Source organism: Gossypium arboreum, chromosome 12, assembly GCF_025698485.1.
Source record: "Gossypium arboreum isolate Shixiya-1 chromosome 12, ASM2569848v2, whole genome shotgun sequence".
Classification (NCBI taxonomy): domain Eukaryota; kingdom Viridiplantae; phylum Streptophyta; class Magnoliopsida; order Malvales; family Malvaceae; genus Gossypium; species Gossypium arboreum.
In genome coordinates this window covers 48,169,382-48,181,936 of record NC_069081.1, presented here as the reverse complement: position 1 = coordinate 48,181,936, position 12,555 = coordinate 48,169,382, and positions in this window count along the sequence as shown.

The following is a 12,555-nucleotide window of genomic DNA, read 5'->3' as shown; positions in this document are numbered from 1 at the left end:
TGATCTAGCTCAAGAGCCTAGAGGATCAAAGTTGGATAAGGGAAAGAAAGAGGTGATCGAATAGCCGTCGTAATCGTTCGGCAACTTCCGAGGTAAGTTTTAAGTGATTAAATGTTGAGTAAATTCAACTATAATAGGATATAATGAGTTGATTTAATAAGATATGATATGTCTTAGACCCAAATGGTAAGTTCATAAGTGTTTGGACTTGGAAATTTAAGAGCGAATTGTAATAAATTGCTTGGACAGCAGCAGTAATGTGATTTTAGAAAATCACTATAAATTGTTGGTGTGGAATTATAGGCTGAATAAAATATGTAATCAAAGCTTAGTTGGTCTAGTTTCTTATAAAGGAGACCGTGGAAGCAAAAAAATTTCCTATAAAGAGATATTTAAAGTTGTGCGGGATAGTGTCGGAATGACTCCGAAATCCCCTGTTCGGTTTTAAGAAAATCACTATAATTTGTACAAACATGGTTACAAGATAAAATTTATATTCTTAGACTCCTTAATGAGTCTAGTTTCAAATGAAATCAAGTAGAACATACTTTGAATTCTGTACAATGAGAATTCTGATTTGTGGTGAAGACTGGTCAGGTTAGTCAAACAGTGAAACAGGGGAAACTTTAAGAAAAATCTGATATTGATTGGCCACACCTAAAATTCTGAAAATTTTATGGATGAAAGATACATGAATATACATTCGGGGGAAATTAACGGTAATTGATTTTGAGTTTTGTAGCTCCAGTTATAAACAATTTAGTGACTGTTGCTCAGGAAAACTGTTTGTAGTGAATATGTGATTTTGTTGTAAACTTTGATGAAAATATTTGAGTTGCTTATAAGCTATTGCTGAAATTGATGTACAAGAAAAATATGAAACATGTATGAGATATATATATGTGATAAGGCCTAATGGCCGATGTGATGAATGTGAAAGTGTATATATGTGATAAGGCCTAATGGCCGATGTGATGAATGTGAAAGTGTATATATATGTGATAAGGCCTAATGGCCGATGTGATGAATGTGAAAGTGTATATATATGTGATAAGGCCTAATGGCCGATGTGATGAATGTGAAATATATGTGTGATGTGTATATGTGGTAAAGCCGAAGGGCTAATGTGAAACATATATAAGATATGTGTATGTGGTAAAGCCGAATGGCTAATGTGAAATATATGTGTGATATGTATATGTGGTAAAGCCGAATGGCTAATGTGAATGTTGTAATATGTGATTAAATGTACATGAAACTTGGAAATATGTTCCGGGTGAGACCCCGATGACTACGTGTGGAGATTATGTCCGGGTAAGACCCGATGACTACCTGTGGAGATTATGTCCGGGTAAGACTCGATGACTACATGTGGAGATTATGTTCGGGTAAGACTTACGTAATAAGAATTGCTTATAAATATCATAATGCGAAAGGTTAAATAGGTATGTACTCCAAGTTTATATATGATGCATACGAGAGCAATCTATGGGACTATTCCTATGATTATGTGACATTGGATTAGTGTGAGAGTTTATCTGCCTATTGTATATGATGAGATGTGCATATTCGGTAAAGGGATGGTATGCCCGAAGGAAGAGTGAAATAAAAATACGAACAACTATGTTATAATTTGATTGTTATCTGTTGACCTTGCTTAAAACTTACTAAGCATTGTAATGCTTACTCCGTTTATTCTGCTTTCCTCTGTCTTATAGGTCTCATTGCGAAGCTACTGGGCTCGGGATCGTCGGCAACTAGTCACACTATCACTATCCACCTGTTTGGTACTGCTATGTTTTGGAATATCTTATGGCATGTATAGAATAGACTAGTAGTGAGAGGATATTTTGGTTAATGTATAGGACTACCCTTTTGTTGTGGGTCATGGACCCTTTGGATTTGTATAATTTTGGGTAGCCATGCGAAAATGGCTTATAAATGTTTTGAGCATAATGTTATAATCATTCGGTATGTATATGCTCATTAAGATGCATGGAAATGTTTGGCAATGATCAGCTATTAGAATGGTTCATCATGATTATATTTTGGACTATATATGCAAGAGGGTTAGTTGAATCATAGAAACTATGTGTTAGATAAAGTCCACCCTAAAAATAGATGCTGGCAGCAGCTGTGATGTGGATGTGAAAAATCACTAAAAATAGTATAGATGGAATTAAATAGTGAATAAATTATTTAAATGAACCTTGATGAATCTACTTTCATATGAAAGAAACAAAACGGTCATATGAGTTGTATGCTAAGAGATATTTAGGTTTTCGTGAAACAGGGGCAGAACAGTTTCTGGATTCCCTGTTCTGACTTTGGAAATTCATTGTAAATTAACCAGAGATAATTGGGAGTCATGCCATATATTTATAGATTCCTCTTTGAGTCTAGTTTCTATAGAAACAAACGGCATCAGTATTGAAGCCCTGTACAGGGAGATATCCAGGTCGTAATGCATGAAGATCAGTGTAGTTGCACCCTGTAACAGTGGAGATTTTAACTAATAAACTGTACTAATTGGCCCGACCAAAAATTCTAGAAAAATATATGTAGATGGACATGTGAGTCTAGTTTCGGGGAAAAATTTCGAATCTGATTTTCGAGTTGTGGAACTCAAGTTATGATTTTTAAGGTGACAGTGACGCAGTTAGCCAACTGCCTAGAAAATTTTTAATTGGACTGTGAGAGTAAATGAATTAGTCGGTTAGCACCTCGTGTTCGACTCCGGTAACGGTCTCGGGTACAGGGTGTTACAATTTTATTGGTATCAGAGCCAGGTTTAGTCGATTCTAGGACTAACGTAGCACGCGTGAGTCTATTTATACATGCCATAAAGTGATAAAATGATAGTGTGATGATTTTGACTATTAAAATGTGGTTCTTTGTATTGTAATGAATCTTGATCCCGATCGAACTGTAGCAAGCTTCGACTATGAGAATTTGCGATATAACTTCACTTAGATATGCCTAAATTATTAAGTTGATCAAGTACGTATCATGTACTCGTATTTGAATTTCGATTTGGATTGAATTAAGGGTATAAGTGATGCAATTTTGAAAGAGTGTTATGACTATAAATGTGATTCTTTGTATGTGGCTATGGATCTGGAAGTTGAATGGTCGATAAGCATGTTGTGTTTGCATTCAAGTAATGTAAATGATATACCAATGTGTATTGCTACTTGTGTATATGACCATGAGAATTGAGAGTGATATATCCGGACTAAGTTCCGAAGAGCATTCGTGCTAGTGATATATCCGGACTAAGTTCCGAAGAGCATTCGTGCTAGTGATATATCCGGACTAAGTTCCGAAGGGCATTCGTGCTAGTGATGTATCCGGACTAAGTTCCGAAGAGCATTCGTGCTAGTGATGTATCCGGACTAAGTTTCGAAGAGCATTCGTGCTAGTGATGTATCCGGACTAAGTTCCGAAGAGCATTCGTGCTAGTGATGTATCCGGACTAAGTTCCGAAGAGCATTCGTGCTAGTGATGTATCCGGGCTAGGTCCCGAAGAGCAATCATGTTGGTGACGGGTATTCGGGCCTTCGTGCCTAGTAGGCTTCGTGCCGGTAAATTGAGCAAAGTTTAAGTGTTCATTATTACACGAATTCAAATTTATATGAGACGATATGTTTAAAAGTGTACATGCGTGATGTTTATAGACTTGGGTAAGTCATTTCAATGTGTAATAACGAATGAATAAGAGCACTATGTGTGTGAATGATTAGAGGCACTGTGCGTGTATAAATCCCTTTAACCAAGCACTATGAGGGCGAGATCGGTCAGTGGGCACTAAGTGTGTGAAGTGGAATTCATGTAAGACCTCGTCTGGGACGAAGGCATTGATTTGAGATAATGTGTAAGACCATGCAGGACATGGCATCGGCTCGATATGTGAGAATATGTAAGACCATATCTAGGATATGGCATTGTAAGAGCTATATGTGCTTGAATTAGTTGAGCCCTTACAAGTAAGTATTCGCTCAGTTGATAAACGAGCTACCGGCCTTTGGCTAAGTTGATCTTTTGTGTATGAACATAAGGGTTGGTAATGCGAAGTAAGTTCTTGAGTAAATAGAGCTTAAATTATGATTTGATTAGATCATGTTTTAAGCAAATCGAAATCATGCTCTTGGTGTGTGGCTATTGAGCCGAAATTGTAAATATGATAAGTGTCTTGTGTTTGAGCTTTGATAATGAGAATGTAATAAGAATGTGTATTGATTTGTTGATATATGTGCTTGGTTATTCGAATGGTATCCGGGCTAAGTCCCGAAGGCAATTGTGCGAGTCACTATAATCGGGCTATGTCCCGAAGACAATCGAGCGAGTCGCTATATCCGGTTAAATCCTGGAGGTACGTGATTCGGAAATGAGCAATCTTGCTGTAAAAATTTCAGTTAATACGCTTGCAAAATTCCAGCATTGAGGTATGTTCGTATGTGCTGAATGAATTAAATGTTTAGGTGTGTGGAAGTTGAATTTTCTGTTGGAAATAAGTTAAGTTGAATATTGAGATACGATGGAGTTATAAAGGATATTTGTTGGGATGTTTGAGTATATGTGTATTTTCGGCCAGGTTACAGCTTATACATGGATGAAAATGTGGGTTACAAATATGTGGGTTGATGATGTGAATTATACATGTTAGTATGTGCTTGATATGTGTTTGAAATGCAATTGTGAATTAAATTAAGTGATTATTGCTTATGAAATCAAGGAAATGAGATATATGTGCATACTTGTAGAAATGTTTATGTATTTGTTTTGAGATAAGAAAATGATTTTATAGATCGATGTGAAATCAATAATGAATTACAATTGCTATCGATGAGCTAATGTTTATATGAATATAATTCAATAAGAGGACGTTATCCTAAACTATGTATCGGTAGGAATTTTCGGGGACGAAAATTTCTTAAGTGGGGGAGAGTTGTGATAGCCCTAAAGTGACCCTAGTCGGAGAGCAGTTTCGGGACCGCTAAACCGAGTCACCAAATTATTTGGATGTGATATTTATGGTCTAAAATATGTGAATATGAATGTGCGAAAATTTTAAGCTTCGATTTAGTAAATTGCATGTGAATTTAGTCAAAAGGACTTGTGTGACACTTTTGAAATGTGATAGGCTAATCTACAAGGATCTAATAGTGCATGTAGTAAAAAGGGAGGACTTGCATGTCAACTTCCCCCCCTAATAGTAGTGGCCGGCCATGACAAGGTGGATAGACAAATTGTGATGGGAAAAAAAACATATTATGAAAAGTTTATGACAACATGTTGTGTTAAGAACAATAAAATATGTGGGGAGTGGGAGGAGAAACCAAAGTTGTTTCATCCTTGCTCCCCCATTTTGCCGAAACTAGAAGAGAAAAAAAAGGCTTCATTCTTTGTTCTTCTTGACAAAAAAAAAATGAAAGAAAGAAGAAATATGTTTTGAGGATTTCGGCAAGATAGCAAGCTAAAAATTTGAGGTATGTGCATTCGGTCATAGAGAAAATTGAATCAAAAGTTTGGTTGCCTTGATTTTTGGCTTAGAAGATGGCTAGAATGAGATATGTATTGAATGATTCTTGAAAATCTATGCATGTTTGAGATGATTAGTTCAAGTTCTAATCAACCAATGGCTTGTTTATTTTGTTAAGTTCAGTTTTAAGGTTTGAACAAATTGTGGTTATATTTGACATAGTTGGTTTATTTTGTTATGCTTGTTATATGATAGGCATGATTTGTGTTTGGGTGATGTGTATGTGATATTGATTATATGATTCGAAAATGAGATTTGTTAATGATGAAATATAATCGGCCTTGGAAGTAGCTCATTTTGGAAGTATGATTTATGGTATAATTTGTGTAATGGTTATTTCGGTTTATGTGAAGTAAATATAGATGATGGATATAAGCTGTTTTATGATTTGATAATGGTGATTAAATCTTGTAGTTAAGTGTTTAGATATATATATATATATATTAATAATGAATTTAGTTGTACTTGCTATGTGAGAAATGTGCAATGCTATAGGTATTTGATTATTAGATATGGTTATTTTAAGTTGATTTGTGATGGTATGATTGCATTGATGAAATGGTGGGAAGAATTAGCTATTATGCTTGATACTAATGCCGAATATGAGAATGTTGTACTCGAAAAATGCAGGTGAACGTGACAAGTGTATTCGGCTTAGGGCCTAAAGGATATGAAATTTGGTATTTATTTTTGATTGTGTGTGTATGACCATGAATAATTGGCTGCACAAATATTATGAATACATAATGTATGATAAGTTTATTAAGTTACAAAACATTATACATGACCGGCCAATGTAAATTATTTGAGTAAAGTATATCTTGATGGTACATTTCGGCTAGTATAAAATGTATATGGATGTCGTATGATTATGTTTAATTTGGGAAGTAAATTGTTTGATCTAGCTCAAGAACCTAGAAGATCAAAGTTGGATAAGGGAAAGAAAGAGGTGATCGAATAGCCGTCGTAATCGTTCAGCAACTTCCGAGGTAAGTTTTAAGTGATTAAATGTTGAGTAAATTCAACTATAATAGGATATAATGAGTTGATTTAATAAGATATGATATGTCTTAGACCCAAATGGTAAGTTCATAAGTGTTTGGACTTAGAAATTTAAGAGCGAATTGTAATAAATTGCTTGGACAGCAGCAGTAATGTGATTTTAGAAAATCACTATAAATTGTTGGTGTGGAATTATAGGCTGAATAAAATATGTAATCAAAGCTTAGTTGGTCTAGTTTCTTATAAAGGAGACCGTGGAAGCAAAGAAATTTCCTATAAAGAGATATTTAAAGTTGTGCGGGACAGTGTCGGAATGACTCCGAAATCCCCTGTTTGGTTTTAAGAAAATCACTATAATTTGTACAAAAATGGTTACAGGATAAAATTTATATGCTTAGACTCCTTAATGAGTCTAGTTTCAAATGAAATCAAGTAGAACATACTTTGAATTCTGTACAATGAGAATTTTGATTTGTGGTGAAGACTGGTCAGGTTAGTCAAATAGTGAAACAGGGGAAACTTTAAGAAAAATCTGGTATTGATTGGCCACACCTAAAATTCTGAAAATTTTATGGATGAAAGATACATGAATCTACATTCGGGGGAAATTAACGGTAATTGATTTTGAGTTTTGTAGCTCCAGTTATAAACAATTTAGTGACTGTTGCTCAGGAAAACTGTTTGTAGTGAATATGTGATTTTGTTGTAAACTTTGATGAAAATATTTGAGTTGCTTATAAGCTATTGCTGAAATTGATGTACAAGAAAATATGAAACATGTATGAGATATATATATGTGATAAGGCCTAATGGCCGATGTGATGAATGTGAAAGTGTATATATGTGATAAGGCCTAATGGCCGATGTGATGAATGTGAAAGTGTATATATGTGATAAGGCCTAATGGCCGATGTGATGAATGTGAAAGTGTATATATATGTGATAAGGCCTAATGGCCGATGTGATGAATGTGAAATATATGTGTGATGTGTATATGTGGTAAAGCCGAAGGGCTAATGTGAAACATATATAAGATATGTGTATGTGGTAAAGCCGAATGGCTAATGTGAAATATATGTGTGATATGTATATGTGGTAAAGCCGAATGGCTAATGTGAATGTTGTAATATGTGATTAAATGTACATGAAACTTGGAAATATGTTCCGGGTAAGACCCGATGACTACGTGTGGAGATTATGTCCGGGTAAGACCCGATGACTACGTGTGGAGATTATGTCCGGGTAAGACCCGATGACTACATGTGGAGATTATGTTCGGGTAAGACTTCGTAATAAGAATTGCTTATAAATATACGCAATGCGAAAGGTTAAACAAGTATGTACTCCAAGTTTATATATGATGCATACGAGAGCAATCTATGGGACTATTCCTATGATTATGTGACATCGGATTAGTGTGAGAGTTTATCTGCCTATTGTATATGATGAGATGTGCATATTCGGTAAAGGGATGGTATGCCCGAAGGAAGAGTGAAATAACAATACGAACAGCTATGTTATAATTTGATTGTTATCTGTTGACACTGCTTAAAACTTACTAAGCATTGTAATGCTTACTCCGTTTATTCTGTTTCCTCTGTCTTATAGGTCTCATTGCGAAGCTACTGTGCTCGGGATCGTCGACAACTAGTCACACTATCACTATCCACTGTTTGGTACTGCTATGTTTTGGAATATCTTATGGCATGTATAGAATAGACTAGTAGTGAGAGGATATTTTGGTTAATGTATAGGACTACCCCTTTTGTTGTGGGTCATGGACCCTTTGGATTTGTATAATTTTGGGTAGCCATGCGAAAATGGCTTATAAATGTTTTGAGCATAATGTTATAATCATTCGGTATGTATATGCTCATTAAGAGGCATGGAAATGTTTGGCAACGATCAGCTATTAGAATGGTTCATCATGATTATATTTTGGACTATATATGCAAGAGGGTTAGTTGAATCATAGAAACTATGTGTTAGATAAAGTCCACCCTAAAAATAGATGTTGGCAGCAGCAGTGATGTGGATGTGAAAAATCACTAAAAATAGTATAGATGGAATTAAATAGTAAATAAATTATTTAAATGAACATTGATGAATCTACTTTCATATGGAAGAAACGAAACGGTCATATGAGTTGTATGTTAAGAGATATTTAGGTTTTCGTGAAACAGGGCCAGAACGGTTTCTGGATTCCCTGTTCTGACTTTGGAAATTCATTGTAAATTAACCAGAGATAATTGGGAGTCATTCCATATATGTATAGATTCCTATTTGAGTCTAGTTTCTATAGAAACAAACAGAATTAGTATTGAAGCCCTGTACAGGGAGATATCCAGGTTGTAATGTATGAAGATCAGTGTAGTCGCACCCTGTAATAGTGGAGAATTTAACTAATAAACTGTACTAATTGGCCTGACCAAAAATTCTAGAAAAATATATGTAGATGGACATGTGAGTCTAGTTTCGGGAAAAAATTTCGAATCTGATTTTCGAGTTGTGGAACTCAAGTTATGATTTTTAAGGTGACAGTGACACAGTTAGCCAACTGCCTGGAAAATTTTTAATTGGACTGTGAGAGTAAATGAATTAGTCGGTTAGCACCTCGTGTTCGACTCCGGTAACGGTCTCGGGTACGGGGTGTTACAGGATTACCTTATAAAACATGGAGAAGAAGCCTAATAAGAATTTTAGGCAATATGCACAGAGGTGGAGAGAGGTAGCAATGCAGGTCCAACCACCACTGTTGGAGAAGGAGACCACTATGTTATTTATTAGTACTCTGAAAGCCCCATTTATTACTCATATGATTGGAAGCACTACTAAAAGTTTTGCGGACATAGTTATGGCAGGAGAGATGATAGAGAATGCCATAAGAGGGGGAAGAATCGAGGGGGAAGTAGCCAAAAGACTAGCTTCAAGAAGAAAAGACAACGAGGTAAATAATACAAGTGATTTCAATTCAAAAGCAGTCACAGTTAGCCAACCCAAAGTAGCCACAGTTGGGCAACAAGGTTCTCAAAAGCAGGAATCTAACACTAGGCATGAGAGGATGCAATTTACACCTATACCCGTGACGTATAGAGAGCTCTATCAAAATCTATATGATGCACATGCTATAGCCCCTTTTCATTTAAAACCATTACAACCTCCGTATCCTAAATGGTATGATGCAAATGCCAGATGTGAGTATCATGCTGGAATATCGGGGCACTCAATCGAGAATTGTACTGGATTCAAGAAAGCCGTAGAAAGGTTGATCAAGAATGGGGTTTTGAAATTTGAGAATACCTCAAGTACGGAGAATCCTTTACCAAATCATGACAATCAGGGAATAAATGCATTGGTAAAGCCGGTGAAGTAAGGGAAAAGGAAAATGTTGAGGAGATAAGAATGCCTATGAGGGTAATCAGGGAGGAGATGATGAAGAGGGGTATGTTGACTTCTAAAAATGCGTGGGACTACGGTGAGTTCCGTGAAGATTGCGAGGAATTCAAAGCCTTGGTGCAAGGCTTTATGGACAACAAAGAGTTACAGGTTTATGAAGGTAGCTCTAGTGAAAAGCAAGTATGTGTGCTGGAAAATGAACAGCAAAGAACCAGTAGACCGAGGATCATTATCTCCCTGCCAGGGAATAATGAAATAGGGACACCAGTAGCACCCAAGGTTATTATCCATACACCTACTCCTTTCCCTTATAAAGATAGCAAGAAAGTACCATAGAGTTATGGTATGGCGTAATCGGTGCGGAGAAGGAAACATAGCGATGCATCTAAAGGCGTACAAGATGAAGGTTCCCATACGCGAGTGGGAAGCGTTATGATATGGGGGCGTTAGAGTAGAGCCCACAAAACCCAAGAATGCTGAAATTAAGAAAAAAGGTGAAGTACACGTTAACGAGCCAAGAGGGAGGAAGAAGCTAAGGAATTTCTAAAGTTCCTTAAGCATAGTGAGTCTGATTGTGGTCGGCGATTAAGTAAACAACCAAAGACGCATATCGGTTTTAACCTTCTTGCTAAGCTCAAGTACATTGAGAAGCATTGTTAAAAGTACTCAACGAGACATATATCACTCATGATATATCTGTCAATAAGTTGGACCGGTTGATAAATAACATTAATGCTGATAATTTCATCTACTTCAATGATGATGAAATTCCACCCGGGGGCATAGGGTCAATTAAGGCTTTGCACATCACCACTCGTTGCAAAGGATACACGCTTCCAAGTGTACTTGTTGATAATGGGTCCGCTTTGAACGTCCTTCCATTATCTACATTGAATAGATTACCCATTGACAGCTCGCACATGAAGACGTGTCATAATGTGGTAAGAGCCTTTGACGGAACTGAAAGGAAAGTAATGGGGCGAATTGACATCCCTCTGGAAATTGGACCAAATACATATGAAGTTGACTTCTTGGTAATGGATATCAAGCCCTCCTATAATTGTTTGTTGGGGAGGCCATGGATACACTCAACAGGAGCGGTGCCTTCTTCACTGCACCAAAAATTGAAGTTAGTGACAGACGGACGCTTGATAACCGTCAATGCAGAGGAGGACATCATAGCAGCTGTCACTAGTAAAGCCCCTTATGTGGAGACAAACGAGGAGGCTATCGAGTGTTCTTTTCGTTCCTTGGAAATTGTTAATGCTACTTTCATTTCGGAGGGAAGTAAGGTGCCGCTTCCCAAAATATCTAGAGCAACAAAGATGGCCTTGCAAACAATGATGGGGAAAAGAGCATTATCGGAAAAAGGACTAGAGTTGCAAGGAGGGATTCAAGTCCAAAAATTGATAGAAAAGAAGGATCGCTTTGGTTTGGGTTTTAAGCCAGACTATAAACAAAGGAGACAAGAGATGGAAAAGCGTCAAGCGAGAAGGAAGGCACGTTTGAATGGAGGAGAAGTGGAGTGGGAACTGATGATATTCCCACCTATATCCAAAACCTTTAAGTCAGGAGGGTTGCTGGTAGAAGAGAGCCATCAGATCAATGTTGTACATAGTGAGTGGTTTGGACAGGAAAACCTCGAGGGTATTCGCCCTTACGAACTGGGGAGTTCTCTAAACAATTGGACTGCGGAAGATCTTCCTGTAGTCTTTAGAAATTTTTCAGAGTAATTCTCGAAACATGTTTATTACTCTAGAGCCTAGGAGTAGTAAGGTTACATTTTTGAGAATAGGCTTATGTTCATCTATTATTATTCAAATAAAGCATAATTTTTACCAATTTAAAAGAGTATTGTCTCATTTTTTATCAACCAATATTCCTTTAAATTCTAACAACTTCTATTCTTTTAATTCATAGCACATAAACAATCATTCTCAAATTCATTCATTCTTTGTATATTCTTTCATACCCCTCACAGGTCTCTAGATATCAATGATTCATAGCACATAAATAATCATTCTCAAATTCATTCATTCTTTGTATATTCTTTCATACCCCTCACAGGTCTCTAGATATCAATGATATGAGTGCTAATACTGCCGTTCCTGATTTCTCTTGTGAGCAAGACATGTGTTTAGAGGAGTCTCAGGATTTTAAAGATGTTCAAGATTGTGGCGTATCTCTCGATCTATTAAGAATGGTAAAACAGGAGGAGAAACAAATCATGCCACATGAAAAAGAGGCAATAGAAAATGTAACCTTAGAGGAAGGGAAGGAGGTGAAAATTGGAACACTGATCGCTAATAGCACAAGGCATAGCTTGATTAAGTTGCTTCAGGAATTCAAAGATATCTTTGCATGGTCTTATCAGGACATGCCCGGATTGAGTACTGACATTGTAGTACATCGTCTTCTGATAAGACAAGAATGTAGACCGATACAGCAGAAATTACGAAGAATGTGGCCAGACATTGTCCTGAAAATAAAAGATGAGGTCAAAAAGCAGTTTGATGCAGGATTTCTGCAGGAAGTGAAGTACTCTGAATGGGTAGCTAATATTGTACCAGTCCCTAAGAAAGACGGAAGGTAATGAATGTGCGTTGATTACGAGA